Source organism: Rhinatrema bivittatum, chromosome 2 (assembly GCF_901001135.1).
Source record: "Rhinatrema bivittatum chromosome 2, aRhiBiv1.1, whole genome shotgun sequence".
NCBI classification, from domain to species: domain Eukaryota; kingdom Metazoa; phylum Chordata; class Amphibia; order Gymnophiona; family Rhinatrematidae; genus Rhinatrema; species Rhinatrema bivittatum.
The window spans coordinates 82,792,935-82,812,303 of record NC_042616.1 but is presented as its reverse complement, the minus strand read 5'-3'; the positions used below and the strand labels follow the sequence as shown (position 1 = coordinate 82,812,303).

Sequence of the window (19,369 nt, the reverse complement as noted above, 5' to 3'; positions counted from 1 at the left end):
ATGACTCAGGAAGGAGATCCATTCCCCCACACCCTGAGTTTCTGCTGAGAAGCTGGGACCTAGCTTGCGTTTGAAATGATGATCGTGTTGAGTTCAATATGTTCCCTCAGCATTCCTTGTTCATTAGGCACAGTCAGTGCACTAAATCTCCCCTGGTCTCTACAACACCCTGGTTGACTCAGTCTGATAAAATAGCCACTTCCATGCCCCCTAAAAATAGATCCCTGGTTTCATACTCCCAACATAGCCCAACACCCTGTGATAAAATCAGCTGTCAGAGGCCAGACAGAGAACAGACGACGGGAAACAGAGAGTGGAAAGGGGACCTACATAGGAGGATATCAAGGACAAAGACAATAACTTCAAAGAGAACAGATTTCTATGAGACAAAAAATACCCTGGACTATCAAGAATATTCTGTAAGTAATTTTGTTTGCATCATATCATTATATTCTTTAAGCAAATGCTGTAGATAATGGCAAACTCTGCACAAGATTGTGCGACCTTACAGATATGTTTTGAACAAAATCTTTGCCATTTACAGGGAATGAGAAAAAATATTTTGATATACTAAGATCCAGTGAGTTTAGAAAGCTTATCTAGATCCCAACCCTATTTCATTTTTCTAGTAGTATATTTTGTTTACATAGCCTATGTGTTGGTTAGACAAAAACAGAGTACTTGTAAAACAGAGATGTGATGCACATGCCTTAGAAATAAATTAGGTATTTCCCATTTTTGAGCAATAAATGTATGTCTGCAGTAAACTTTAATCTATGCTGCTCCACAAATCCATGCGTGATTCATCTCCAGGTCATGGGTTTAGAAAGCAATGCATAGAAAAACACTGATATACTACAGTGCTGTGAAGAGAAATAACATTTGTAAATAGATTCGCACCATTCTGGCTTTACTCTGCTGCCCATTTCTCAAGAGTTTGCCTATCAGGACAAAATGACAAAATACTGTCTGACAGGGATAGTAACAGATACGTCTTTTGTCTGCATCAGCATTATATAGGGAAGAAGGAAAGCATTTCTGGTCTTTGCCCAGAGGCTGTAGTGTTCGGTAATCTTTGCAATGAATTGGCTAGAACTGTCGTCTTGCGGTTTGCTTGGGCCTCTAAGGGAGCGATTTTCAAAAGAAGAAATGTGCATCAACCTTGGTTTTTGCGTGTCACTCTGCTTTTGAAAATCATTAAGGGGGGGGAAGAGGCGTTGTGTGGGGAATAGTATGCATGTAACTCGATTACCGATTACATGCTTACTTTTCCACACGCTCACGGTAGGCGTTTCAAGGGTCAGGGTTGCTACTTACACACCTACTTTTAGATTTGAAAAAGTATGCACGTAAATTACTCCAGCACAGGTTATGCCCTGCTTAGGGCAGATGGAAATTTATGGGAGGTAATTTGTGCATGTACTCAGCTAATTACCTGAGCATTTTCAAAGCGAACTTACACGCGTAAGTAAAATATTAAGTAAATTCTTCATGTGCAATGTACAACAGTCTTACTGCTATGCAGGCTGTTGTAAAGTTACCCTCCCTAAGCAGGCTAAGACTAGTTACTATTTTAGGATACAAAGGATATGCAAGGATGGGCTAAAAGTGCTAATAGGTTTCCTCTACATTGTGTCAATGGGAAAAATGCTTAGTGCATCTGGGCCAATGTTAACTTAGTTTTACAAAACCTTAAGTAGCGATTCTCCTATAACTTGCACTACAGAGAAGTTTGGGGGTTTTTTGTCTTACCTGCCTTTACTCTGAATATTCCTTTTCAAGCAGTTTAACTCGGGCAGGAATGTCTCTCATGACTTATAAACATGATCTTTTTCTGCCCCATTGATCAGTCTGTATATCCACCTTGCTGGTGCAGGTAGAATAGCATGGAGCACTCTTCCCTACATGTCAATCTGCCTCAAGAGTAGTTGGCATTGGATCACATCTTTGGCCCTTCCTCACAACCTGTTTATTGTATGAGCAAAGTCATAAATCTATAAACACAGTTTTAGGGCCTGATTCACTAATTCGATTTTTTGTTTTTGCCATAGACACAGAATAGAAGGAAAATCTTAGTGAACCAGGCTCAAACTACTCTGTTATGCCACTCAAATCGTTCTTGTTCTTCACAGACTTTGGGGTAGATTTTCAAAGGGATACGCGCATAGCCCCCGAAAGCCTACCCCTGCGCGCGCCAAGCCTATTTTGCATAGGCTCGGCGGCACGCGTTTGTCCCAGGGCCTTCAAAAATGGGTGGTCTGGGGGCGGGGCCAGAGGCATGCAGTGGATCAGGGCGGTCCAGGGGCGAGGGCGGGGGCGTGGTTCGGGGGCGGGGCCAAATCCTCCGGCACAGTGGCCTGTGCCGGGAGCTGGTGAGAGGCAGAGAGGCCGGAGGCAGGCATAACTCAGCGAGATAAGGTAGGGGGGGGGGGATTTAGGTAGGACTGGGGGCTGGGTTAGATAGGTGAAGGGAGGAAAAGGTGGGGGGGAGCAAAAAAAAAGTTCCCTCCAAGGCCTTCTCCGATTTCGGAGCGGCCTTGGAGGGAACGGGGAAAGCCATCGGGGCTCCCCTTGGACTCGGCACACGCGAGGTGCACAAATTTGTACCCCCTTGCGCTAGCCAACCCTGGATTTTATAACATGCACGTGGCAGCGCGCGCATGTTATAAAATCGGGTGTACATTTGTGTGCGCCGGGTAGTGCGCACAAATGTACCCCGCACACGTAAAACTTAAAATCAGCCCCTTAGTGTAGTATAGCTTTTGGGGTATTATCTGGGAGCCAATGCAGCGTGGTCTCCTGTCACATTGAAGCATTTCTATTAATGTTCCACGTCGCCTTCTCAAGAGCATATTTTATTTTTCCTGACATTCTAGACAGTCATCAGTCTAACATGTGAGACTGTGACAGGCCAAGAAAGCATTCCAGTCACTTGATTAAAAAGAAATTGTGAAATCTAGCTCTTACTGCAAAATTTATTAAGATCTATTTTATCTGTGGGAACTTCTGTGCTATTTCATAAGGTAAATTGATAACAGGGGGGAGTCAGCCATTTTGGATGCATGAAATGGATATTTATCTGTTCTAGCCTTCCAAAAAGCTAATCTTTTCGACATAATCCAAAAGAAGGTTAAGGCGTAGCTTCTCAAAGTATTGTATCATCAAAAACCAGCAAGCTACTGAATAGAATCTGAATAGGAAATGTGAATATCTTTAGTTAAATCAATCTTTTGTTTAGTGTCGTGTTTGTTCTTCAAAAGAAAACAAAGAAATTATTGAAATACTATGCATGTCTGGAGTGACTAGAGGAGGGGTCCTTGAGAGCCATAAACAGGCCGGGTTTTCAGGATATCCACAATGAATATGCATGAGTTAGATTTTCATACAGTGGAGACAGTGCATATAAATTCTTTCATGCATATTCATTGTGGATATCATGAAAACCAGACCGGTTTGTGGCTCTCATAGACCAGAGTTGGCCATCCCTGGAGTAGAGGAATACCTGCTGGTAAAGCTGTAAGAATTTGGAAAGATATTACAATTTATCCTCCTAAAATGTTAGTTGGTAAATTCTGTTATCTAGTGACAGCTGCCCCGATATATTATAAAAAATTGCTTCCATAAAACTTGTTTGCAGGAAAAATTACATTCTAGAAACTGAATAGTGCAATCACTTTAACCAACCTGAGTTTAATATGAAGATACCAAGACCCCTGCCTCAGCTCCTTGCCTCCATCCCACCTCCTTCATATAGATAAAACTTGAAAAAGAGGACATTTTTAGTTCTTTCACTATTTCAAAAGCTGTAAGTAAAAGTACATTGAACAAATAGGACTTCCTATACCACTAATCCACATACTATCGACTGCTGAAATTATTATTGTGGCGCTATTAAGTATGCCATTCAGGGCACTTGGAGGAATTCCATTTTCCCATTCAAATGTAAAATGAAACTCGAGAGGACTGTGCCCCCAAATTCATCTCTTTACCGAACTTACCACAGAAATGCTTTTACGTCCAACCTGCTATGTCAAACTGTCCTTCTGCTAAGATCAATCTCTCTCAGGGATATGAGGAACATTTTATCTAGATATGCATGCATCATCAAAGTTTACTCTAAAATATAAGCTACTGTGAAAAAACAAACAAACAAATACAAAGTAATATAATTTGTTAACCTTTATTTCAAAAATAATACAATGAAAAGACCAACATGGAAATATAGCACAGGGGTTCTCAACTCAATTCTGCGGGCACACCCCACCAGTCAGGTTTTCAAACTCTTCGCAATGAATATGCATGAGATAGATTTGCATGCACTGCCTGGATGGTATGCACATCTATCTTTATTAATATTCATTGTGGATATTGTGAAATCCTGACTGGCAGGGTGTGTCCCAAGGATTAAGCTGAGAACTTCTGGTATAGTGGGTGATCCAGTAAGATGGTGAAATGAAATGGAACAATATTGCGGCTGCTTGTATGGGAAGTGTAATGACGGAGATTTTTAAAAGCTATCCAAGTCTACCATGGATTGCTGTTTATCATTCTAGTGACTGCTGCTCGAAATGCTTTGCAGGATTTCATGGGAGGGGTCCCCGTTGGGCAAATAGCGCAACAGCTGCCTATTTATATAGCACCAGCGAGTCCTTTGGTCTGCGTGACAGCTGTCACTTGGTGAAACCTCTTCACATATTTTGCCAGGAATAGAGATTGTAAATTCCTCCACATCTGAACTTAACGGAGAGCCAAATTAAAATGTAGTGCTCTCCAGGGTGACTGCAGCATCCTCCTCCTTCTGGCACTGCAGTTGTTTTTGGCTTTTTAGAAGAAGATTGATGTGCATTGGGTTGTTTAAGTTGGGATGTGCCTGTTTTAAGCAAAGTCCTTCAAGCTAACACCAGTTCCAGAAAGCGAGCCGGTAACCCTTTGCAGCTACTGTGAGCTGAAGACTGCCAGACATTAAGTCCCATGAGATTCTGTGACCCTTGCTGTGCTGTCCATCATTTCAGGAATCAGGTCTGGGAGGAGGGGCAATTGTCAAACCATCTGCACTGGGACAAAGTCCGTGGGTACTTTTAAAGCCATGAATTTTGCACCAAATTTCAAAGCAGGAGTACACATGTAATTTACCACCTAAACCTGCCGTGGGCCCAGAGCTCCTGAGGACATCGATACCTGCTTCCTCTGCAGGTGCCTTTATCATGGAAAATGACATGTGCAGATTTGAAAATGCAATCTAGGTGTGTTATTTCCCTTCCCCTCCACCCAACCTAAATATGCCCCCAGCGATGCCTCCTCGCTCAGTATGATTCAACGTGCATGGGTTGTGGGACAATGCATTGACTTTTAGCCATCTTCAGAGAAGAGCAATTTTCAGATGGCTGATGAAGTGCAAGTAAAACGTTTTGTTCCTGGTAAACTGCCCTGAAGATAGACGAACAATTCCTTTAACTGCCCTGAAGATATCTTGATGAACCGTTCGTTTAACCACTGGCCATGTTATATGCCCGGCCCCGGCAGATCGTTTTCATTCTTAGATGTTCAGAATTGCTCTATTCCATTTTCTGACCGGGTGCACCCTCCTTTGTGAATCCTCGTGATGCTCATGGGATGAACAGCCGGAAGAATCGGTGGTGATGCTGTGCGTGGCCGTGAGGGAGACAGGATTTGCTGCTGTTTAACCCCAACTGTCTTGGTCTGGGGAAGTTGCGGAGGCAGAAGCCGCAGCACCCGCATCCATTGCACAACGATTGCACTCGCTGGCTGAGCTTAGGGTGTAGGATCCAGAGAGGTTGACGGTGTGTGGACACTGGCTGAGGACTATCGTTGGGGGTGGCTGGGCTACAGGGGAGACAATTAAAAATGAGCAAACGCCCCCATACTTAGCCCAAATAAAAGGTGATTTTTTAAAAAAAATGTTTTAATTGAAACGGAAATCCAAAGGAGCAGGAAGAAACTGCCGGGCCGAAAACAAAATGACTTGCTGCCACTGTCAATTGAGGGAGCAAGACCAGGGCTTTGCTGTCATGAAACATAGCAGCTTAACCAGTCTGCGCCATTGGAAGGTGCTAGTAACTTTCATTCCATGCAAGAATTATGGCATTCCCATCCTCTCATGAGATAACAGTAACTGCTCGGGATCACGGCTCTCCCTGTACATTTCTAAATGAAAAGGCGTGCTGACCTGCCAGGCCCCGCTGTTGAGCACCTCTTTCCTCTTCTACGCCTTCTTTTCATAAAGACTGCAGTTTACAGGCATAAAAACTGAAGGCTTACATCGGGCATGTTTAACCCACTGCAGAGGGGTGCATGCAGGTATCTCCCTTGTTAATCACTGATGGGTTCAGCGTCAAGGAATTGACAAGCTATACAGCAGGGATCCTCAGTCCACTAATGGTGTTTCAACTAATCTCCATTGATTTAACAAGGCCAAGACATTGCCAGTCTGAGAGATTAATCTGTTCCCTGTCCAGCTGTTATTATTAGTGCTTAGCCACCTATGAGAATTCCACTAGATTAGCCATCTGAATGGCGCCAGAGCTTCAGTCAGAACAGAGGGGGGTTGAAGTGACGCAGGCTGGATGACTTGTAAACCGAGTGATAGAAACATGATTCATTACAAATAGGAAAGCAGACTTTCTTTCTTACAAACCGGATTGCAGCTCTGGTGCTATGATGGCCAAGCACTAGCTCTGCTTCATATGGTGAAGGATGGAGTTTTCAAGTTGTAATAATGTATGGAGTCAATATACAGCACCATGTGATGGAAAGGTTTAATTAACTTATAAGGCAGGCGGGGTTTCGTTCTACTAGATACCGATTGGCTCAATAGTGTAGAAATAAAGTGGAATGTGAACAAGCTCATGGTGAAAATAATATCCAAGTCAAAAAAACAGAAGGGGAGAGACAACAAAAAACATGTCCCATAGCAATATAAAATTTTAAAAATACATATTTACTTTTCTCTTGATGTATAAGGTTTCATGCACTGTATGGGGCCAAGCATGATAATAATCGGAACCCATAAGAATACACCAAAAGAAAAGTGAACAGGTATTGGGTTGTTGGGTTTTTTTTTTATGTGGGTTTGTTTTTTGCATTGTTTAATTGTGCTAATTGATCTATGTTTTTATTGTGAATAGTCCTGTAAATGTTCAGCTCTTCCCTCATAAGCAGGCAGCTGCATAAAAAGCTAGATTGCCATGTTCTAGATTCTTAGGGAGCTGGTTGGCGAGAAATGGTACAAATAGATGACACAGCTACACATATATTTAAATATGATAAGGAGGACGATTTTGAAAGACATTTCCGCAGAAATGGGCTTCTAGAAAACTGCTGTTACCCCTAGCAGGGGGATGCATTCCTGGGGGCAGGGCTGAGGAGGGGGTTTGCATTTTTAAAAGGATGCGCATCACTTTTCTCGGAAAAACTGCTGCATAAATCAGCAGGTGTAAATGTTTTCCTGGGATAATTTTCAACGTGAATGTGCGCAGATTAAAAAGTACCTGCGCATGATGCATCAGTGCGGGCAGCCTTAAAGTCACCGCCATACCGTATATCCTCTAATAAAATCAAGAAGGAAATACAAAGCCCTAGTTTTTCAATTGGTAGTGTTTGAAAATGTGTCTGGTTATGCTTAACAAGTGCATGTCTGAAACTGGTTGATTTTGTCTGAAGATTTCAGATCAATTAAAGTTCCAGAAAATAAGCTCAACCAACTACGTTTGAGGACGCATAGGCAAAGTGAGGGTGTATAGCCCCCCCCCTCCCCCATACTTCACGAAAGTCTTCAGAGAATTGGAGAAGCACTAGAGAAAGTCATTTCATTATTAAAAGGCAAAGAGGATACCCTGTGAGGATGGTCTGTTGCAATGGGATTCTTCTCCTTAGAAACAAAATAGATTGAGGGAGGATCTGATTGCCAGGAGCAGGAACGTAAGAGGGCCTTAGCACAGACTTGCAGTAGGGATAGGGCAAGGAGTCACTCATTAAGATTAGAGAGAAAGAGCTTGGTATATGTAGTGAGTGGATGCTTACAGCCTCTTTTCTAGTGGATATGTGTCTACATCGCAAAATCCACCTTCAAAGCTTGCCACGAACTGGCACCCCATTGTTGGCATGGAAAACTGAATTATTCTCTCACCCTTACGGATGGTGTCTGCAGAGCATCTCAGTGAGGAGGTGTTGGGACACTTGCACTGCTTGTGCCTGTCCTGTGCTGTATTTTTGAATAAACGGAGGACTTTGCTTTGCAGTGCAGTTAATATGGTATCTATTACAAACACTATAAAAGAAGAAAGAGTTTAATCATTCCTAGAAAAGTGTTCTTTATCCTAAGGGTGGTTATGAAATATTTTGCTGACTGAGAATGTTCTAGAAAGTTCTGGAAGCATAAAATTAAGTTTGATCAGTTCCTAGAAGTAAATAGCATGGAGGGGAGGAGTAGCCCAGTTGTTAGAGCAGCAGGCTGTGAACCAGGGAAGCCAGGATTTAAATCCCACTGCCACTCCTTGTGTCCTCTGGCAAATCATTTAAACCTCCCTTCTCTCAAGTACAAAGATTCAGGCCGATACAGTACAGTGCACTGTTAACCTGCGTTTGGCCGCGCGTTTTCGATGCCCTATTTTTACCCCTTATACAGTAAGGGGTAATAGCACGTCGAAAACACGCTGCCAAACCCCCGAAACTAATAGCGCCCGCAACATCAAATGCATGTTGATGGCCCTATTAGTTATTCCCGCGCAATACAGAAAGTAAAATGTGCAGCCAAGCCGCACGTTTTACTTTCAGAAATTAACGCCTACCCAAAGGCCGGCGTTAATTTCTGCCGGCACCGGGGAAGTGTACAGAAAAGCAGAAAAAACTGCTTTTCTGTACACCCTCCAACTTAATATCATGGCGATATTAAGTCGGAGGCCCCAAAATTAAAACAAATCAAAAATTTTAAAAAATGTATTTTTAATCAGCCGGCGGCCCGCGGGTCGGAAGACGGATGCTCAATTATGCCGGCATCCATTTTCCGAACCCGTGGCTGTCAGCAGGTTTGAGAACCGAAGCCGGTAAAATTGAGCATCGGCTGTCAAACCAACTGACAGTCGCCGCTCCTGCCAAAAAGGAAGCATTAGGGAAGCCTGGGCGCGCATTGGGAGAGTGGGCGTTCGCCTCGGAGCGCCGGCTCTCCTGCAAATTTTACTGCATCGGCCCAATTGTGAGCACTCTGGGGTCAGGGAAATACCTACAGTACCTAAACGTCATCCACTTTGAAGAACCTGAAAAGCAGAATATAAATAATTTTAAAAAAATAGTGAGCATTCAGATTTGGTGAGAAATTAGTTTATTTTACAGGCTCTGGTTCAGGGATTTACTCCTGTCTCTGTTAAAGCTAATCCTAATTATTTTTGTTCCTTCTCCTTTCCAATCACTGGGATAGTTTGTAAGCTTCCAATCAATAGCTGGGGGATAGGATCTTAACCCAATTTAGTTTTGTTAGTGAACAGTCCCATTTCTCATACCTTTGGCTGTAGTTATTCAGTATTCTCCTCCTTCCTTTGTTTTGTACCTGGGTGGTACCTTCATACTGCTCTCTTCCCTTGTTGATTTCAATGAGATGGTTGCGGATATGCCTCACTGAGGCCCCTGATCTTCTTCAGAATTATTTTACTTCTCCTTTCCCAGCAAGGAACATAAGAACAATAGGATTTCCATACTGGGTCAGACCAAGGGTCCATCAAGCCCAGCATCCTGTTTCCAAGACACAAATACCTGGCAAGTACCCAAACATTAAATAGATCACAAGCTACTATTGCTTATAAATTAATAGAAGTTTATGGATTTTTTCCTCTAAGAACTTATCCAAACCTTTATTTAACCCAGTGTCACTAACTGCTGTAACCACATCCTGTGGCAATGAATTCCAGACTTTATTCCTTCACGAGGAAACTGTTGGTCCATAGAATCTCTCTCAGTGACAAACACCATTTCCTCAAGACGTCACAGATCTGAGTCCCTGGTTTCATTGGGGAAGAGGTGTAAGCCAGGGGTTCAGATGGCAACTTTTTTAATGAAATCAAGAAAGATGGCAGTAGCAGGCGGAAGAGATCGTGCTTGTTTTGGGGCTGCTGGGTCTAACAGTGCAGTTTGTGTTTAAAGGGGGGGAGGGGAAGGCTCAAAATTGGGCCAAGACACTGACAGCAGTTTAACTGGATATCTTTGAAGATATCCAGTTAAGAAGAAAGTTATCTGGCCACACAAGGCCAGATAACTTTAGGCTTGCTTTGAAGTAGGTCTAAAGTTATCGAGCTACCTAGCCAAATATGTCTGATATTCAACTAGGTTAGCTGGATATCTTAACACCCCTGAAACACCCCTTTATTGTCTGGCTATTATTTAGCCAGATAAGTGGCTGAATATGCCATATTTGACATTTAAACTCATAACTTTTGAGTTATCCGGCTAAATGGCTTTTGAATATCTACCTCATAGTAACATAATGAGTGATGGAAGATAAAAACCAACAAGGGCCATCTAGTCTGCCCAGCAAGGTTTTTTAAGTTTTTACTTTTTAGGGCATTAGCAATTGCCACTCAATGCAGGCTACGAATATCCTAAAAAAGAAAAAAAAAAGTGAATTTGCTGGGCAGACTAGCTGGAGCATTTTAGTTTTAATCTGTCACCATTCACTATGGGCCAGATTTTAAAAGGCTTACGCGCATAGGTGGCCTTATGTGCGCCGGGCCAATTTTCAAAGGCCCGGACACGCGTGTGTAAGTCCCGGGGCTTGCGGAGAGGGGAGAGGGCGGGGAGTGGCTAGAGGCCTCCAGCACAGCGGCCATTTGGGGGATTGCGTGCCGGCAGGCGCAAAAGGTAAGATAAAGTTTTGGGGGGGTGTTAGGTTAGGGCTAGGGAGCGGGTAGGTTAGGGGAATGGGAAGGGAGTAGGGGGTTGTGAAGTTCCCCTCCCAGTCTGCTCCGAAATTGGAGCAGACTGGGAGGGAACTGAGGAAGGCCGCGGGCGTCAGCGCGCACAGAATGCACAAGTGTGTGCAGACCCCTGATTTTTTTAACATGCACGCATGTTATAAAATTGGGCGTCCATGTGCAAGCGCACATTCTTTTAAAATCTACCTCTAAAATTACTACATATGTAAATTGTATTGGTCTTTATCTTTGGAATTTATTGCCTTTTGAGACTAGATCATTGCCTGTCATGTATTCCTTTCCAGGAGGCATCCTTCAATGATGGAGTGGTCAGAAGGAGTGCCTAGGGCAAGTATAATGTCCATGTGAGTTGATAAAGAGAGATCTAAGGTTACAAATTATCTGGTAGATTTTAAAAGCTTATGTGCGCCAAAGCCGGGAGATACGCCGGTGACTCAGCCCAGCATGAGCCGCACGGATTTTAAAACCCAGATGGGTACATGCATAAACATTTTTTCATCAAAAGGGCCGGTGTGTGTGTGGGGTATGGGTGTGGTTTGGGTGGGGCATGGGAGGGACATGGGCAGGCTGGAACTGCATCATGAAGTCTGTACTTATGTGTTTACACTCACAACTGTGCGCTGGGGTCCCTGACCACATAACATTACTTCTGCTATGGACGGCGTGTAAGTCACGTAACAAAAACAGCTAGGCTACTCAGCGGGGTTTTAAGGCTCAGGGCTAATAGGGTAAAAGGGAGGCAAGTTAGCTAGGGGGTTTCAGAAGTCCTCTCCTTTATTTATTTATTTATTTAACGTTTCTTTTATACCGATGACCGTTCGCACATCGCATCGGTTTACAGTGAACAAAAAACCATTGGGCGGAGCCCTTACAAATAACAGATAACATAGTAAACTAGGCAACATAGGCCAAACTGGGCCAAACTCAGTTTGGCTAAACTGGGCCAAACTGAGAACAAACTGGAGAAATAGGTAATTGTGTCAGGGCAAATAGCTACTAAAATTCCCCCCACTTATGCACTCGAGTCGCCATTTGCCCAATTATGTGCGCGTCAATATATAATCGTATACGCACGTTTGTGTGTGTAGGTGATTTTATAACACGCATATATGTTATCAAATTTGCACGTCCATGGGCACGCGCCAGCAAATGCGTGCACATGTGTGCCCACGTGCTGGTCTTATATTTTACCTCAATCTGCACTGTATACATAACTTTTAAAACAAGGCATTCAACCTTGAAATGGGTGCTGTAGGTCACTGGAAGCCAATGTAAAGAATTCAAAATAGAGGTTATTCCCTCACCAGAAACAATGTGAGCAGCGACATTCTAAACCATGCATATAGAAATAATATTTATATGGAAGTCCTATACCACACTACTACTATTTATCATTTAACTGGTCTTCCTCTAAAAATAGCTTAGCCTGATGTAAGTCACAACTGTGCAAAGCACATAATATTAATCATTGGGCTTATGTTCATCCATCTTCCGGAATCCGGATGCAAGTACAGATATGTTGCAAGGTACTTGGCAACAAATACTCAACTTTGCAGGGCAGAAGTACTAGGTAGGCTGAAAGAATTGAATGTAGTCAACCCAATTTTATTTCTAGATTGTGAGGATTATATATGCTCCAGTACATTGTAATTGCATGAGTTATATGGTTTCCTTACCTAGAAATCTAAGACATTATGAGACATAAAAGGTGGAATGAATTGCTATCATAGGGTCAAGCTAAAAATATGTTTACCATAATAGAAAACCGCTAGACTTTAAAAACAGTATGTGTTAGCTAACTGCAGAAAAACTTAGGATGAAGGCGGCTAGGGGTAAATAATTGTAAGGCATTTTGTGACTGATGAAAAAAAATTCAGAGGGTGATGGAAAGGGATGAAAAGCACTGCAGCCCTATAAGCTAGAGCAAATGTGACTGCCTGGGAAGAAAGATGTATATCCTGCTTTAGATTTTGACGTTGAGAATTCACATTACAGGAGCAGAGAGATCAGCCCAAGCTCCTCCTACAGCAAAAAAGAACATAAACCATGTCACTGGTTTCTCCTGCAACTGAGCAAAAGATAGATGTGGAAAAAAAGCTAAGGACAAGTTTGTTTTTTTTTAACTACTCTTCAGATGGAGAAGGTACAGAGAAGGGCTACCAAAGTGATAAGGGGAGTAGAACAGCTCCCCTATGAGGAAAGACTAAAGAGGTTAGGACTTTTCAGCTTGGAGAAGAGACGGCTGAGAGGAGATTTGATAGAGGTGTTTAAAATAATGAGAGGTCTAGAACGGGTAGATGTGAATTGGTTATTTACTCTTTCAGATAATAGAACGACTAGGGGGCACTCCATGAAGTTAGCATGTGGCACATTTAAAACTAATCGGAGAAAGTTCTTTTTTGCTCAATGCACAATTAAACTCTGGAATTTGTTGCCAGAGGATGTGGTTAGTGCAGTTAGTGTAGTTGTGTTTAAAAAAGGATTGGATAAGTTCTTGGAGGAGAAGTCCATTACCTGCTATTGATTAAGTTGACTTAGAAAATAGCCACGTCCATTACTAGCAACGGTAACATGGAATAGACTTAGTTTTTGGGTACTTGCCAGGTTCTTATGGCCTGGATTGGCCACTGTTGGAAACAAGATGCTGGGCTTGATGGACCCTTGGTATGACCCAGTATGGCATGTTCTTATGTTCTTATGTACTAGGCTGGCTGCTAGGGCAGTGCTTCTACAGGTCATGAGGAAAGTCGTTTTTTTATCATGTGAAAATAGAATAGCTGTGAGATGCTTGAGATATTTTAAGACCATATTTAAAGCTGTGCATATACTTAGATGATGAAGAGACGCTAAGGGTGCTCGATGCAATCCAGAAATACATTTCTGGATATAAAGTAGCTGTAAATATATGCATTGTATTACTTGATCTCAGTAAGACTACAACATTTGCTTATCGGTGAGGATTACAGATTAGGTGAATGAAGTGTTACACACAGGGATTATTTGCTCCAGCTGTAATTATTAGTACAAGTAGCTGTTGATCAGTCTGTCACACAAAGTGAGGGGCGATAGCATACCTGCCATAGTTCAAGTAAAAAGAAGCAGCCTGTGCTGCTGTTTTTAGCTTCCTCCATCTGAAAACTGAGAAGAGAATGTTGGACTCAAACCTATAGCGTGGAGTAACAGGAGGGTTATATAAAACGTTATTGCAGCATCCACGCAACCTTTTTGAATAGAAATCAGAGAGTTAGAAGAAAGATAATTACATTTTGGGGTAGGACAGTTCCAAACATTTTTGAAGAATATATCTATAAACCCATCTTTGGGACCATAAAAGTCGAGATAGATTATACACAGGCTCTTCTACCCCCAAGATCTGGATTCTTTGTTGGTGGAGGGAAAGTTCTATCTTTCAGGGCCCGGATTGACATGGGTGACTTTTCTATAACCTTCCTTTCCCTGGGAGAGGGATAATTTTCCTGTACTGTGTGTACTGCAAGTGTCCAAAAAATACAGTGGAGCCACTGATTGAGTGCCAAAAATAAATTGCTTTACTGGTGTTGAATCAGGTGAAATATGGCACAGTTAACTCAGGCCTCAGCACCACAGATGTACTCTTTGATTACAGTCTTTCTTTTCTATCTGTGCATGCATCTCGTTACCAGGATGTATGTTAGGAATTATTAAGAAGGGAATGGCAAATACAACAGTGGATGTCATAATGCCCTCTCTATCTCACCATGGTGAGACCGCACCTTGAATACTGTGTGCACTTCTGGTCACTACATCTCAAAAAAGATATAATTGCGCTGAAGAAAGTGCAGAGATGGGCAACCAAAATGATAAGGAGCATGGAATGGCTGGCCTATGAAAAAAGGCTAAAGAGGTTAGGAATGTTCAGACTGGAGAAGAGATGAATGAAGGAGGATAGGATAGAGGTCTACAAAATCATGAAAGGACATGAATAGGTTAATGTAAATTAGTTATTTACTCTCTCAGATAATAGAAGGACTAGGGAGCACTTCATGAATTTAGCAAGTAGCTCATTTAAAACAAATCGAAGAATATTCTTTTTCACTCAGTGCATAGTTAAGCTCTGGAATTCATTACCAGAGGATGTGGTTACGGCAGTTAGTTAACTGGGTTTAAAAAAGGTTTGCATAAGTTCCTAGAGGAAAAATCCATAAACTGCTATTAATCAATATGGAATAGTAGCTTGAGATTTATTTAATGTCTGGGTACTTGCCAGGTACTTGTGACTTGGATTGGCCACTGTTGGAAACAGGATGCTGGGCTTGATGGACCCCTTGGACTGACCCAGTATGGGATATCATATGTTCTTATGTAAGAAAGATGGGCAGCAAAACTCTTTCTCCCTGATCTCCAACCAAAAATCTTTTCCCACCAAAAAATGAAGTTAACACCGGAGTTTGTTCCTTGCCTTCTTCCTCGCTGAGAGCACAGAGGGGCAAGTCTTCCCTACCCTGGGCATTCCAGACACAGGGATTCCCCATGCCCTGGATCCAGGAGATACCAGAGGTCTCACAAGGCTCCTACAAAGAAAATTCAAAATCCCAAAAAAATAAGCCAGAAGGAAGCCCCAGCCAACCAGCTAGTGGATTGGTAGGAACCAGCTCCCGACCTTGCTTAGGATCCCCAGGCAGAGGATCCTCCAAGTAGACCTGAAAATTCAATGAATCAAAAGCTTTGTACTGCCTCCTAACTCTCCAAAAACCTAAAAGTCCTGCCCAAAGTATCTCAGTAGAGAGCTGCTGCTTATAAATCCTATGCCATCCCATCTCCCTCTAATGGAGGGGCTGTATATGAATGGCACCTCCCCCCATTTTCTAAACTGAACTGTCCCTAGATAAAGGAGTAAACCAGGGTATTAATAGTAATGCCCAAAGAGCCACTTCATATTAAAGATGGAATTTGTCTATATTTAAGGTATCTCTTAATACTTACATAATCCTGTGTGCCAGATATACTAAAAGGGCTTGATTTCAAAAGCATTTACATGCTTAAAATTGGGTTTTACACATGTAAATACACTTTGCCCGTGTAAGTGGGCTTTTGAAAATTGCTACAATATGTGCTATTGAATTGACCATAGGCTTTATGTTAAGTGCACTTATCGCAGGTAAATGGTTTTGAAAATTGCTATGATAGCATTTTAAGTTTAAATGTGTAATTCCTTTGAAAATTCAGCTGTAAGGTTTTTTTTTTTCCTATTTTATGTCTATAGGAAAAATGTTGTGTTTTGACATCAGAGAGCATAATGTTAAGGTGACATCCTATAAAGAGTATAGTCCATAAATTCCTTGCTCTACACCCTGCATTGATGCTCAATAAGCTAATGTGTGCACATTAAAGCTTTATATTTGATGTAGAAAGCATTGAGTTCACATAGTCCTGTTTATCTGCGGGACTAGCTGGACTGTAATACAGCAGTACCCCATCCTTAAGTTCCACTGGAGAGAACCTTCTTGTTGTTCCCCTGCTGTAAACGTGGCAGGACTTCGTGGCAGCGCTCTAGAACCCCTCTCTAAGAGAGTGCCCAACACTAGTTGCTTTAAGGACAAAGCTAAAGAAACGTTTATTAGTGTGAAATTTCTTTTTGGGGTTTTTTTGGTTGGTTTTTTTTTTTTAATCCCCCTTTTTGTTCTCCATCTTTAAACCCAATCAGCATGTCCAGGCATTTCTGGGAGACCTTGGCAGGCCCACAGGTTGGAATGGCGCTTTCACAGAGGAACTCCTTGAGCACAACTCTTTGCCCAGCAAGGGAGGACATAGCAGCAGTAGCCATCTTGCCTCCTTTCCCAGGCTTGAGGGCATCTCTTTCATGTCACCTGCTCAACTGCCCTCATTGGATAGGCAATGGATCTATACCCTCACACCACACTGCTGCAGCAATCTGAGTCGCAGGGCAAACCCAATCCATGCCTTGAGGATTTTCACTTAAAAATTGCTACAGCTTGGTACATTGTAATCTCTGACTTTCATGTCATGCTTGGGGTTTTTTTTTTTTCTTTTTGAGTTAAGCAAAATGACCTAAACATTAGGGATGTGCATCGGGTGCCCGATCGTTTACGCTTTCGGGTTTGTGTGGCCACGGGAAAATCTCGTTTTCCCGCGGATAGGCATTTTTTTTTGTTTAGTAAAAAATCATTTTTCGGCTTAGTGCGCACTAACTCCAGTTAGACTGCACTAACAAAAAATAACAAAAAGTAACAAAAATAAACTTTTTTTTGTTAGTGCGCGCTAACTGCCATTAGCGCGCACTAAACCGAAAAACAATTTTTCATGAAAATTCGGGGGAAAAGTGTTCGTTTCACGATTTAACCGATATATAACGAATTAAGAAATATCGTACGATATAAAAACGATTCACATCCATACTAAACATGTTTGGGGCTGGTGGAGCCTGGGCATGCTGAGGCAGTGGCATGCTTGGACAAGAGGTGGGAGGGAAAATGGATGCTGTTACAGAGGCAGCCCCTGCCAGCTGACCAGCTGTATTGAGAGAATGCTTCGGAGGAGGCCTAGGGAGAGTGAATGTCACTGCCACCGCACAGGCAGCCCACTGAGGAGAGGTGAGGGGGGGGGGGGGGGAGGTAACTGACACTGATGGTGTGAGAAGATTAAGAAAGGATGAAAAGAAAAGAATTTAAAAAAAAACATGTAACTTATTTTCTCTTCTACTTGTATAATAAGAAATCTTAAAGCAGACAAAAATAAAAGTAACTATTACAAATGGTCTTTTATCATGGTTTTTACTTGTTTAATATATTTTCATTCTCCACTTACCATCAATGGTACAATACTTTTGTAATCCCAGGGCTGATAATCCTGGATAATGCCCCGGGAAACACACCTCAAACACATTATCTTAAAGTGAAGTCTTCCCAAGATGTTAATTCATCGGAGACTCCAAGATTCCCTGAGCGGGAAGGAGGAATATTCTTCAAGGCCCTCTGCATTGTTTCAAGTCAATTCCCAATTTAAAGTCACTCGTAAAAAGCACTAATAATTATTCTGTGGTAAACTCACTGAAAGCATGTCATGGTTTCCAACACAACTTTTACTGATAGATTATGTAGTTGATGGAAATGTTCTTTGCAGCTTTTGTTGTTCCAAAATACATTCTTGCAAATTTAGTTCTTGAATACATTTGTGACCTTTCTTCTTTTAAATTAATGTATATTAATGTCTCATTTGAATTCCAATTAATAAGACCAATTTCTTCTCATTTCCAATCAATTTGGAGCTGTTAGTAATCCCCCTCCCAATTGATAGGAAATAGTCTTCTAGTCAATTTAATCATATTCCATAGACAAAAATTCCAGTCTCTCATACCTGTCTTGTACTTCTTCCTCTCCTTTATTATACTATGGTAATACCTAATAGGTACCACTACCTGTCTTGTTTCTCTTCTCCTCTTATCTCCTTGAGATGATAGTGAACCTAAAGATGGGTTCATGGAGTCTCCTTTACTCCTTCCTCCAGAAATGCTCCTTAGAAAAAAAAAAAACAGAAAACAGCCTGGAAGGGTCAACTAAAAAATTCCACACAGTAAAATGGTGGATAGGGTTTACGTAACATGGTAAGACACCATTTTCCATCTTCCACATGGGTGAGCTACAAATCCATACTAAGAACTTTTCTATTCCCCTGTCTGATAGACATCTAGTAAGATCTCTATACATTTAACAGGTTAGGAATATGGGTAGCATAGCATTCATTTATTTGTTTGCATTTATATACTATAGCTCTTAGATCTTCTTTTCGTAATTCTAACACCCCCATGGCTAGGTGGATCATATGATTGATTTTTCTATTGACTAAAGTTTTGGAGAGTAGATTATCCCATGTATGAAGTACAGTAAAGACACACATGCGACTAAATGAAATCCAAGCAGAAATTTAAAATTTAAATTCCCCAAAATAGTAAAGACTTTAAAATTTTTATTTATAATGTAGTAAATTTTCACAGGGTTTATGTACTTAACTTTGGATGTTAGTCCCCTAAATTGGCCTTTTTGAAAATTTATTAAGCTCCTAAAAGTAATAGCTTAAAAACAGGAATGCAAATAGGGTAGGGTAACAAATTTAGATGCTTATCACTGATTTACAGAGCTAGGTACCTTAGGGGCCTAAATCCAGGCAAATGAATAGCAGCCCTAAAGTTTTGGCCCTAAACTTAGGTGAATTTTCAGCTGGAAGTATAGGCCCCTAAATTTGACTGAAAATAGGCATCTAGCTTAGGGCTTGATTCACTAAAGCTTTCTCCCATTCTGGGTCTATAGGAAAAGACTGATGAAGCAGGCCCTTCGATGCCTAAATTTAGGATCACAGCTTTTTTGAACTTCAGCCTCCATGTGACCTTGTCTGAGACTGTCACATTAATAACAAAGAAACGAGGACCCCACTTA

General features: G+C 41.8%; 1 protein-coding gene across 1 annotated transcript in view; it reads left to right on the top strand.

The window, feature by feature from the left end:
* The first annotated feature begins 283 nt into the window (after positions 1–283).
* Positions 284–19,369, top strand: part of XIRP1 (xin actin binding repeat containing 1) — a 36,690-nt gene continuing 17,604 nt past the window's right edge. The window contains exon 1 of the mRNA XM_029588386.1: positions 284–419. The gene's annotated coding sequence lies outside the window, so the exon portion shown is untranslated. The remainder of the gene's footprint in view (positions 420–19,369) is intronic.